Below are 12426 nucleotides of genomic sequence, written 5' to 3'. Positions count from 1 at the left end.
ACTTGTGCTTCTGCTTCAACCAATATCAAACTTTATGATGTGATATTACAGGATTTTTCAGCCAAGCTCTGGTGTGTGTTTAATAATGAGGTACCTGCCCTTATTGTCCAGGTGCTTTCAGATATGCCTCATGGCAGAAGCTCATCAGTAGAATTCCGAGCAGGACTGATCCTTATTATCACAGAGTTTTCATTATAGGCTCCATAGTTGTACTTTTTTAGACTAATGGAAAGTGGCAAAAGCTAGGGCCACCAATCCTTATTTGTTAATCCATTAGTTTATCTATTTAACATTTATTTATTAAAATGTACTGCACACCAAGCACATAAAGGGCATTGGGAGTACAGAGATTAATGTGACAGACTCTGGTGCTTATATTTTAGGGAAGGCATCTCTAACATGTACATTCCTTTTTTTTTTTAAATGATGATCACAAATTTTATTGTCTCTAAGATGCTGGTATGGTTTGATGTGACAGAGCACAAGGTGGAAAATAATTTAGATTAGGTGGCCAAAGCCAGCTTCCCCAGAAAGATACATTTGTGGTGAGGGCATATAAATTCCTAAATTGAACCTTGAATCAATATGGTAGCAGTTTCCATTTTAGGCCTGGGTGGTCTATGTTTTGTGTATTTTGCAGAATTTCTAAGTACTCAGTATGAAAAACCCAAGAATAAAATCACTTTTTGCTCTTGTGTTATCAAGATAACACCCATTTTGTTATCAGGTATGGAACCAATTAAGTACTCCATACATTGAACTAAGCACAGTAGTTATTGCATTTTTAAAAAGTAACAATACCCTGGCTGGTTTGGCTCAGTGGATTGAGCGTTGGTCTGCGAGCTAAGTGTCGCTGGTTCGATCTTCCAGTCAGGGCACATCAGAGAAGGAAAACTCTGATTCCAAAAAACCTCCGCTGCCTTGCGGCATACCTCTTCAGGGGAAAGGCTAAGGGAGTAAACCCTGACAGAAAATCCGGAGCCGGAGTCCCTAAGGCGGTTTGACGTTGTAGTCAACACCGGCAACTCCTGCGGCGCACCTGAAGCCAAGCTGTATTGTATTGACTCCGTCTTTCCCTTGGACCCTTCAGCTGCGAAGAGAGGGGGGGGTCTGCTGCATGGGCAACAGCAGACCCTCCATATCACCCTGCCCAGGCTCTGTAGCTTCAGCTTCACTGGAGAGGACACTCCAGCATCATCGCAAGATGTCGATTCAACACGGGAGGAGACAGATACCGTGTCACTCCCGAGTCGGACTGCACAACCATTCTCGGCGGTGCAGATAGACTCTTAAGAAGCTACACCATCGTCTCTTGAGACGGACGGCTGCCGACGACGACTATAGTTAGCCTAAAATAATTATACAATTACAAAGATGGGAAAAAAAAGAAAAGTCCTTCCTCAGAATTAATATTTTGAATCCAATATGCATTTATTGTTCCTCAGTGATAAATTTTGAGTACCTAATTTTTCAAAAAGTCCACTAGTTAAAGCTAAGTATATTCATAGTATTTTAGCACATAAGAGGGGAAAAAAGTGCCTTCTAGAGTCTTAAGAGAATCACATAAAGGTACTACCCATGATGAATTTAAAACTCAAGAAAGTTTCACTTATCAAGAACCAATATACAATAATTAATTTGCTCATATGTGTTCCTTAATAAATTAACCCTTCATTCCAAGGAAGCTAAAGAAAATTAAGCATTCTTTGAGTTCCAGAGAGTTGCATGTATTTTTACATTTCTAATTCATTACAAAAATAATTGTGGACTCTAATTATGTTTAATTAGTGTGCTGCTTATATTTGCAAAATAGCTGTTAAACATTTGTGGCAAAGTCTCGAATATGTAGGACATTAATGACTGTTCAACCTAGTAAGTTACTTAATGTGGAAGGACATGGAAGATTTATAATTAAAACAATCTTCTCAATGAACAGTTTACTCAAAAAACGAACAGCTTGCCTTTACCTTGGCACTAGTAATTGACAATTAATTGACAACAGTGTTGACAGTGCATTTAACTATGCTTTACCACTTATTAGAAATAAGATTTACTTCCATAACATTATTATAGTACTTGTGATGTTATTAACCATAACTCACTAGCAAAATATAATATATGACTGAACACTCTATTCTTCTTATCAGAACCATTAGAGAGTGTTAATCAGTGCAATGGAGAAGCCTGTTTTGTTTCCACTTGTGATTATTCTTTTTATATTTTCACAAATGCTGTCAGAAGAACAGATATGGAAAAATGGAGTCCACATTTAAAAAGATGGAGAGAGATTTAACTGTTAAAATTATAGAATAACTTTGGGAATTTTTGTACAAGACAATTCTTATCAAATGAAAGTAGATTAATCATCAAATATACAACTGGTCTAATGTGCTCACTATTTTAAATACAAATATGGCAGATTCCAAAGCACTAAGCTATGTAGCTTTTTTTCTTCACAGGCCCAGTAGCAATTTCATGTTTTCTGATATTTAGACAGAATAATGTTTTCAGTGTGCTAGTCTTGTAGACTAGACATTGCTGGGGTTGCTCCTTTAACTAAGAAGTAGGTGGGGTCAACATTTGCTGTCCCTTCTCAGGACCCTTTCTTGTACCCTCCTTCCCTGTCAGCCCTCCCCCACACACCTGTCCCATTCAGAGACACAAGCTATGTGTCTGAGGAGGAAATATGAGATTACAATGTAGAATTCAGTGTCATGGTCAATGAATGGCAACTTAGGTATAACTTTCTGAACCTCAGTTTTCTTATCTGAAAAACAGGTGAACTAATAATGCCTGCTGTGACTTCCTCACAGGGTTTTCCTGAAATCATATGAGGCATCATCAAGGTGTTATCCATGTGTTAGTTGTTGATACTTCCAAAACTGGTTTTTAGTTTCTATTAATATAAATAACATAGTTATTTCCCATTATTACTTGTATTTTAACTTTGATTGAAAGCCTAAACAAAAGTTATTATAGGCAATGTAGACAGTAGATAGGATCAATGATTTGGAGTCTGACAGATTGGTTTTGGTTCTTGCCTATTTTTAATAATGTGTGTCTTCAAGTAAAACACTAAACCTCCTAAGCCTCGGCTTTCTTATCTGAAAAATAGGATAAATACCAACATTTCATAAATAATGGGATAATTAAATAAAATAGGTATACTATATGTACTTATTAACAGCTAGTCATCATTAATAACAACATTTAAGGAATTATAGGACTTTGGTGTATTCTTTCCATTCCACTGAAATTATACCCAGTAGGCTATTAACTTTGGTACCTCTGTACTCCTTACTGTACCATTGAAGAAAGAGAGGAAATAAGAATTTCATTTTGTATTTTTTTTAAATAAAAGTCTGACGATTTTTAGGACATGCTTGTATTTTATGATTTTGTTGTACATTCATTCCCCAATTTATTATTTAGTAATAAATGTGTATATATTATTTACTGGGTAAGATTGGCTGCTGTACTAATTTTCTATGGCTGCCATAACCAATTTCTACAAACTTAGAGGCTTAAACAACCCAAGTATGTTATCTCATGGTTCTGTAGGTCAGAAGTCTGAGCAGCTGTATTTGGGCTCTCTGCTCACCAGGCTGAAATGAAGGGACTAACGAGAGCTACAGATGCATCTGAGACTTAGGCTCTTGGTCCAATCTCACTGGCTCTTGTCAGAATTTAGTTCATATGGCTATAGAAGTCAGGCTATTGATTTCCTGCTGGCTGGCAGCTGAGGGGCAGTCTCAGTTTCTTGAAGCCACCTGAGGATCTTTGCATGGGGCTCTCTCCACAGCATAGCAGTCTGCTCTTCAATGCCACTAGTGTATTTTTCTCCCCCGTACACTGGGTTCCTCTTCTGAGAAATCTTGTCAACTACGCACTTAAAAAAGCTTTTGTAAAAAATTTAATCCTTTCAATAAGCCTTTGGAGTAGTTACTGTTATTCTGGCTTTGAGATAAGAAAACTAAGCTCCAAAGAAAGCAAGTGATGCACTCAAGGCCACAAAGCTGTAAACAGTTGAAATTTTTTAATATTTACATGTTATGGTTGTAAGTCCAATGTTTTAAAAAATAATATCATACTTTTCTCAAATCAGGCGTATTATTCCTGAGATAAATATGGTCTTGATTTTGTAATTTTGGATTTCCTATTTCAATCCCACTGTTAAGATAAAAAGAAATGAAAAATTTCCAATTTATTTTATTCTTTTGTTAACTTTAAAATGAAAGAAGCTAAAACAAATATAGAGTGACATTTACTTTTTAAAATATTAAAGTTAACCATTCCTTATATTAATGAGAACAGGTGAAACATAGATCTATGTTTATTTATTTATTTTGAGGGGGGCTAAATTTTATTTTATTTTTAAAGTATATTTTGTTGATTACGTTGTTACAGTAGTCCCAATTTCTTTTCCCTTTGCTCCCCTCTTCCTAGTATTTCTCTTCCCTTCAGCAATCCCATCCCCTCTTAGTTCATGTCCATGGGTCGTGCATATAAGTTTGGTGACTTCATTCTTTCCTATATTATTCTTAACTCCCCCCTGTCTATTTTGTACCAATTATGCTTCTTGGTCCCTGAACCATTTCCCCATTTCTCTCTCTTCATCCCAGCTCATAAACCTCCAAATGATTCCCATACCAATGATTCTGTTACTATTCTGGTTGTTTGTTTAGATGAATATCGTTATTTATTTATTTATTTATTTATTTATTTATTTATTTATTTAATATGCTTTATTGATTATGCTGTTACAGTTGTCCCAATTTCTTTTCCTTCTTCTCCCCTCCACCCAGTGACTCCCCACCCTCCAGTGCCCCCCCTCCTTAGTCCATGCCCACTGGTCGTGCATATAGTTCTACTCAACATCTTCCAATCTACTCCACTCCCTCCTACTATGCTTCTTAATTCCTTGTACCATCTCCTTCCCCTTCCCCCCCTTCCCCCTCCCCACTGACCTCCTCCCAAATGTGCCCCATACCTGTAATTCTTTTCCCACTCTCATTGCCTATTTAGTTTGCCTTTGTTTCAATTCCTTAGCTTCTGTTGTTGGTTGCTGTAATAGACTTTTCATTTTATTGTTCATAGTTTTGATTCTCCTTCTCCTAAACAAGTTCCTTAAACATTTCATATAAAAGTGGTTTGGATCTAATGGACTCCTTCAGTTTTACTTTGTCCTGGAAACACTTTCTCTGCCCTTCTATTCTGAATGACAGCTTCGCTCGATAGAGTAATGGTGGTTGTAGGTTTTTGTTTTTCATTACTTAGAATATTTCTTGCCAGTTCCTTCTTTCCTGAAGAGTCTCCTTTGAGAAATCAGCTGATAGTCTAATTGGGACCCCTTTGTACATAATTCTTCTCTTCTCTCTTGCTGCTTTTAAGATTCTCTCTTTATCTTTAATTTTTGACGTTTTGATTATAATGTGTCTTGGTGTGGTTCTCCCTGGATTTTGTTTTTATTTTTAGATTCAGTTGTTGATAGTTGTGAGTTTGTTGTCATTTTAATGTTCATATTGTTGATCTTTTTCTCTTAAATAAGTCCCTTTAACATTTCATATAATAATGGGTTGGTGATGATTAACTCCTTTAGCTTTACCTTGTCTTGGAAGCACTTTATCTCCCCTTCTTTCTAAATGATAGCTTTATTGGATGGAGTAATCTTGGTTGTAGGTACTTGCTTTTCATCACATTGAATACTTCTTGCCAGTCCCTTCTTGCCTGCAAAATTTCTTTTGAGAAATCAGCTAATAGTCTTATAGGCAACCCTTTGTAGATAACTCTCCATTTTTCTCCTGCTGCTTTTAAGATTCTCTCTTTATCTTTCACCTTTGGCATTTTAGTTATGATGTGCCTTGGTGAGATCCTCTTTGGGTCTAGTTTATATGGGACTCTTTGTGCTTCCTGGACTTATATGTCTGTTTTGTTTGCCAAATTTGGGAAGTTTTCCTTTATTATTTTTTCACATAAGCCTTCAATTTCTTGCTCTTCCTCTTCTCTTTCTGGCACCCCTATGCTTTGGATGTTGACGTGCTTAAAGTTGTTCCAGAGGTCCCTGAGCCTCTCTTCATTTCTTTTAATTCTTGATTCCCCATTCTGTACTGGCTGACTGTTTTTTCTTCCTATGTTCCACATCATTGATTTGAATCCCGGTTTTCTTCTCTTCCCCATTGGTTTTGTGTAGATTTTACTTTGTTTCATTTAGCATAGTATTCACCTCTTCCTTTATGTATTTGCCATACTTAAGCATATCTGTCAAGTCTGTGAGCATCTTTATCACCAGTGTTTTGAACTCTGCACCTGTTAGGTTGGATATCTCCTCATCTCTTAGTTCTCCCACTGGAACCTTAATTCTTTCCCTCTTTTGGGCCACATTTCTCTGTCTCCTCATCTTGACATGCTCCTGTGTTTGTTTGCCTCTGTGTCAGGTAGAGCAGTTGCACCTGTTACCTTGTAAGGGGCGGAGTCTTAGGTATTCGTCAGTACTGGGCAATCCATTTAATCACGTTGTGGTGCTGTGTGTGCAGGAGGGATCTGAGAGGGAACAATGTTGCTCGATCAGCACTTGTCCCCCTTTCAGACACTTCTTCCACTTTGATGGGACTGGCACCTCTCTGGCTATTTCTCTGGCTGTTGTTTTCAGAGTGGGTGGGTTTGCAGATGTTCTAGTACCATGGGGGCCTTTAAACAAGTGGACTCTACTGAGAGACCAGTAGTTTTTGCCTCTGTCCCAACCCCCACTGTTTTGCACAGTCAGAAGCAATGGGGCTTTATTTTCCCCCATATTAGAATCATGAGCTGTGCGGTCTGATCTGGTGCTAGGAGTGCTCCCCAGGTGTCCTTCTCAACTTTTTAAAATGTTTGACTGTGCTTTCCACTGGCCTGCCACTGCTGCCACTGCCGCCAGCACCGCACTGCCTCCTCTCCACCCCAGTTCCACTCCTCCTACCTGTCTGGATGAGTATTTCTTATTTATGTCTTTGTTTGTTGGACTTCTATGCAGCTCGATTATCTGGAACTTCTGGTTGTCTCTACTTTTGATGTAATTGTATTCCCTCTTAGTTGTGGAGGGAGATGTAGGGTGTCTGTCTACGCCTCCATCTTAAACGTAAGTAGATCTATGTTTATTTCATATTAAATTTCCATGTTAGTTATATTTTCCAGGTGGACGTTTAGTGAATTATTCTAATATATTCATTTTACCATCATTTCAAGTGGTAATGTTTGGCCTGAAGTATAGTGGCTTCTGTCAGTGAATATGTGCTTTATTTTCTTTATGATTATACATGAATAAATATTATAGAAAACTCAGAATGTACAGGATAAATTGATATCTATACTATTTGGTTATAGACGTTCTTGATACCTTTTCTTGTTCTCTATGATATGTATTAGAGACCTTGGGAGATTCTTTTTATCGAATGAAGTTTGTTGGATGTAATGCAAAATCTACTCTTTATCATAGTGGAGAAACCTTTCATATAAACACTATATAATATCATTTTGTTTGACCTAGTAAACTTTATCCTGTGGAGAAAATACTTTTGAATGATTATTTTATTTGTAATAATTACACAGGGGGATTAATTTTTAACATAATTCCTGTTCGATTTTTCAGCTGTTTTACACTTAAATAGGCATGCTGCTTTCAAAAGTGCAGTTAGTTCTCTTCTATCACGTCAAGATTTTTTTGTATAGCTTATCTTAATGCGACCATCTAGGCTAGATCGAGCCGAGGTTGAGGGAAGCACTAGTGCTCTCCTATTGGCTGAGAGCAAACTACCCTCGAGTGAAGAGGTGTGGGGGACAACCTTGGAGACCAGCAACAGGTTCATACTTGTCTAGGCTATTCAGTTACACATGAGACAGTGTGGTGAGAGGTTGTGTGCTGCTCTATATAGTGAATTGTATTCCGAAGTGTACAGTCTGAGTTCTTTTCTGTATATAAGGAGTTAGCAAAATTTATTTTTTTATTTACATACATACTTATTTCCTTTCCTTCAGAGCATGTCTGCCTCTGCTATTTCTCATCGTAAGTGCCTAAACGACCCTGATTTGTTTTGTTATATCTGTGGCAGTTTCACCATTCCCAGTCAAAGGACAAACATCAGCGCATTTGTCATGCAAGCCTATTTTGCATATTTTAAAGTTAAACTTGGTGATCAAGGTAAGTCTTGGGCCTCTCACAAATTGTGCAAACAGTTTGTCGAGAGTTTATGGGTGGGGACAAAGGGAACATGTGATAAATTGCCATTTGGTATACCTATGGTTTGGCGAGAACCCAGAGATCATTCAAATGACTGTTACTTTTGTATAATGAAAACGTCAGGATATAACAAAGAAAATAAATGTAAAATAGAGTATCCTAGTCTACCATCAGCCCAGTGCCTCATTCAGCTGAAATTCCAATGCCAGTTTTCATTGAACTTTCCTCTTTTGAAAAACAGGAGTATGGTGAAGAACTAAGTGACAGCAATGATGAAGATTTTGAAATTGAAGATGACCCAGTTTGTAAGGAATTTGATCAGCCTGAGTTGAGTAATTTGACACAAGATTTGGGACTATCGAAAGAGGCTTCAGAACTCCTAGCATCAAGACTGCATGAGACATGAGAAAAACTTACTTGAAAAAGGAGCAAAGGCATCCTACTTTCCATCAAGAGAAAGTGCATTTCTTTGGTACTTTCGAACTGATGGTGGCTTTGTGTATTGCCATAACATACATAGTTTAATGGAGGAATTGGAAATTCTAATCTAGAACGCAACTAAATGACGACAGTTCATCAATAGCTCAAAGCGAAGCTTGAAGTGAGTCCTCCTCCACAATGGAAATTTATTTGGTACAGTCTCAATTGGCCATTCAGTTTGTTTTCATGAAGAATATGAAGACATAAAGAGAGTCATTGATCTGCTGCAATATCACAAGCACAATTGGATCATCTGTGTTGACCTTAATATGGTCTGCTTCTTTCTTGGTCAGCAACGTGGATACACCAATTATCCCTGTTTTCTGTGTATGTGGGACAGCAGAACTCGTGAGAAGCATTGGGTGGAATTGAATTGGCCTCCAAGATCTGACCTCAAACCTGGTGGTCCAAACATTCTACATGAGCCATTTGTTGACACAAAGAACATTGTATTCCCACCTCTGCACATAAAACTGGGTCTCGTGAAGCAATTTGTTAAAACTTTGCCAACTGAAGGAGACTGTTTCAAGTATCTCATTTTGGCATTTCCTAGCCTGTCATTTGAAAAGATAAAATACCTTAATATGTATGTTTGGTAGCAGAACTTTACTACTTGTATACAATTTGACTTATAGTAACAATATATAGCTTTTATATGATTAAAATAACTAAATAAGCAGTATATTCAGATAATTTTTTTCTTTATTTTCTTTGTATGTACATTTTGTATGATTTTGGGGACAAAGGGAAGGTATCCTGTACCTTAAAAAGTTGATGTGATAGGGAATAATTGCAGTCATTTTTGGATTCAGATGCCAAAAGTTGGTCAAAAACAAGTGTCAGATCTAACTCATTGAAAATTATGTTCTCCATTGTTATTAAGAGAAATTCACTTATATGACTAGAAAGGAGCAGAAAAAGTCATATCATAGGTTAGGTCTCAGTCCTTGGAGATCTTTCAGTGAAATCTCACACCCTTCTCTCACCCCCACTTCACTTTCTATTCCTTAATATTAGGTAAGGACCAATCAATGATTCAAAAAGTAGTTATCAAGAGAGTACTAACCAGAAGACATTATGCTTGGCACAGATTTCAGATTTAGCTTTTTATTCTTTCATTCCTTCCCTGGGTGGACCCTGTTTTTATGATGGGGCAATGACCTCTACACTATATTGTTACAGTTATACTTATGGTTATTATTGACCCACGCAGCCATACAGACACTGTTTTCCCTATTCTTATAGGGGGTGATTTGTTTCTGAAAAACTCAATATACAAAAATTTTTCAAAAATTAAAAAACAACACTTATTTCAATAGAAATTTTTTATGCATTCCTGAGCCTTAGCTGATGCTAATTTATGCTAAGATAACAGCAGATTCCTTTGAAATGGACACAATTACTTTAATAGTCAACATTAGCTATCATAACACAACTTAATAAATCATATTACCTTTAGTGATTATTTTATAAGATACTTGTTTATCTGCTATCTTTAAAATATTATCAATATTTTAAAATGTAGCTATTATCACCATATGTTTAAGACTACACATGCAAACATAACATACTTATTATATTCAATATTTATATATTTCAACCTTTAACTCATAAAGAACAACAAAAACAATAAAATAAGAATAGTGAAGCAGAGAAGGAAAACTCTGACTCCAAAAAACCTCCGCTGCCTTGCGGCATACCTCTTCAGGGGAAAGGCTAAGGGAGTAAACCCTGACAGAAAATCCGGAGCCAGAGTCCCTAAGGCGGTTTGACGTTGTAGTCAACACCGGCAACTCCTGCGGCGCACCTGAAGCCAAGCTGTATTGACTCCGTCTTTCCCTTGGACCCTTCAGCTGCGAAGAGAGGGGGGTTCTGCTGCATGGGCAACAGCAGACCCTCCATATCACCCTGCCCAGGCTCTGTAGCTTCATCGCAAGATGTCGATTCAACACGGGAGGAGACAGATACCGTGTCACTCCCGAGTCGGACTGCACAGCCATTCTCGGTGGTGCAGATAGACTCTTAAGAAGCTACACCATCGTCTCTAGAGACGGACGGCTGCCAACGAAGAATAGTGAAGACTAAAAATAAATTCAGAACAACAAAAATGATATAACCAGTTCATCTGTTTTGTTGACTCTAAAAGTCAACTAGACACAGATTTTTCCCATAGTTTTGCTATTCTCAAAAATACTACATAAAAACCTTGAATTTTAGTCATTTGATGTGTTGCTGATTATGTACATAGGACAGATTTATAGATGTTTGTTTCATAGAGTGCTTGAATCTTTTAAAAGCTTTAGACACATATTCCAGTTTGCCTCACAGTAATATCTTCTTAGTTCACACTCTCTGGCAGAATATGGCACTGCCCATCTCACCAGATCTTTGATGTAACTGAACATTATTATTTTTCAAATTTTTACAATTTGCTAAATAAAATAGTGTATGTTTATAATTTTCATGGCTTTTTCTACCAAAGAAGTGGAGTCACATGCATGTGTATGTGTGTGTTTGGGGGTAGGATGCCTGTGTCATTTGCCTATTTCATAGCCTTTATTTTACTTTTATTTTTTTGTATTTCTCTCTCTCTTTTTTTTTTTTTTTTGCAGTATAAACCCAGACTTTTTTTGTTCTTATAATGCAAGTTCCTGACTTAAGTTTTGATTGCCAAGGCATCCACTTCAAAGGCAGTTATCTCAAATAAATACATTGCCAGCCAGAGACTGGGTAAAGAGCCTGGCCACCTCCCTCTTCTGAGGCTCCTTTGTTTTAGGGATCTTCATTTTCATTAAATGTCCATTTGTGCCCCTGGTTTTTCTCTACTGGAGCTTTAAGTGCCTTCTCTTAAGCTTTAACTTCACGAATAAAAGGTGAGCCTTGAAACCCTAAGCACCCACACCCCACCTCGATAAAAGCATAGCCCCAGGCAGGCGCTCTTTCTCTACCCCTGACTGTGACCCCACCGTGTGGCCCCAAGGGTACTGGACAATGGCTAGGTCGTGTAAGTCATAAACGTGTATCTTTACAAAGTTTCCCATGGTTATTGCTGAAAGGTGTCTTGTAGTCATCGTCTGAACCACACGGGCTGGTCCAGCCGCAACACTGAGACAAGTACACTGATAGACTGAGTCAAGTACAAAATATTTTATTGTATTTTCAGATATCAAAGTCTTCTGTGGGCATGAAGTCAAATCTCTACCATAAAATGTTTTTTTGAGGGCTTCTTTGGCACAATGTGAGCCTGATATCAGAAGAATCTCCCAGCGGAGTCACTCTAGAGCAATAGATATGTTCTAGAATGAGGCCTGAAGTGTTTCCTTGGGTCCCTGGTTGCAAGCACTGAGACAATGAATGTCTCACAAGCTATCCAAGAACTGCAAGAGAGAGAGCTAGTCCTGAGCAGCAACATTGTGTCAACAAGAAGCAACGGAAGTTGTAACTGATGTATGGCTTTCCTTATGTGGAAAAGGGACAAAGCATTGAAAGTGCAGGAAATGTTCTCAGTAGGAAGGCTTTAAGTTTGCTTGGAATAGAGTATTTAAGTGCTTAAGCATTTCATCGAAATTCTATTCTGATACATGATTGTTAATTAAACTCCATACTTTTTTTGGATTTCCTTAATTTTACCTAACGTCTTTTTCCGTTCCATGACCCCATTCAAGAAACCAGGTGACATTTAGTCTTTTCAGGTTATGATTCTCTTGGATGTCAGAGTTAATAACTAGAATGTG

The sequence above is a fragment of the Furipterus horrens genome, unplaced genomic scaffold (genome assembly GCF_987537825.1).
Source record: "Furipterus horrens unplaced genomic scaffold, mFurHor1.1.pri manual_scaffold_5, whole genome shotgun sequence".
Taxonomy (NCBI): Eukaryota; Metazoa; Chordata; class Mammalia; order Chiroptera; family Furipteridae; genus Furipterus; species Furipterus horrens.
Note: the sequence above shows the minus strand (reverse complement) of the source record.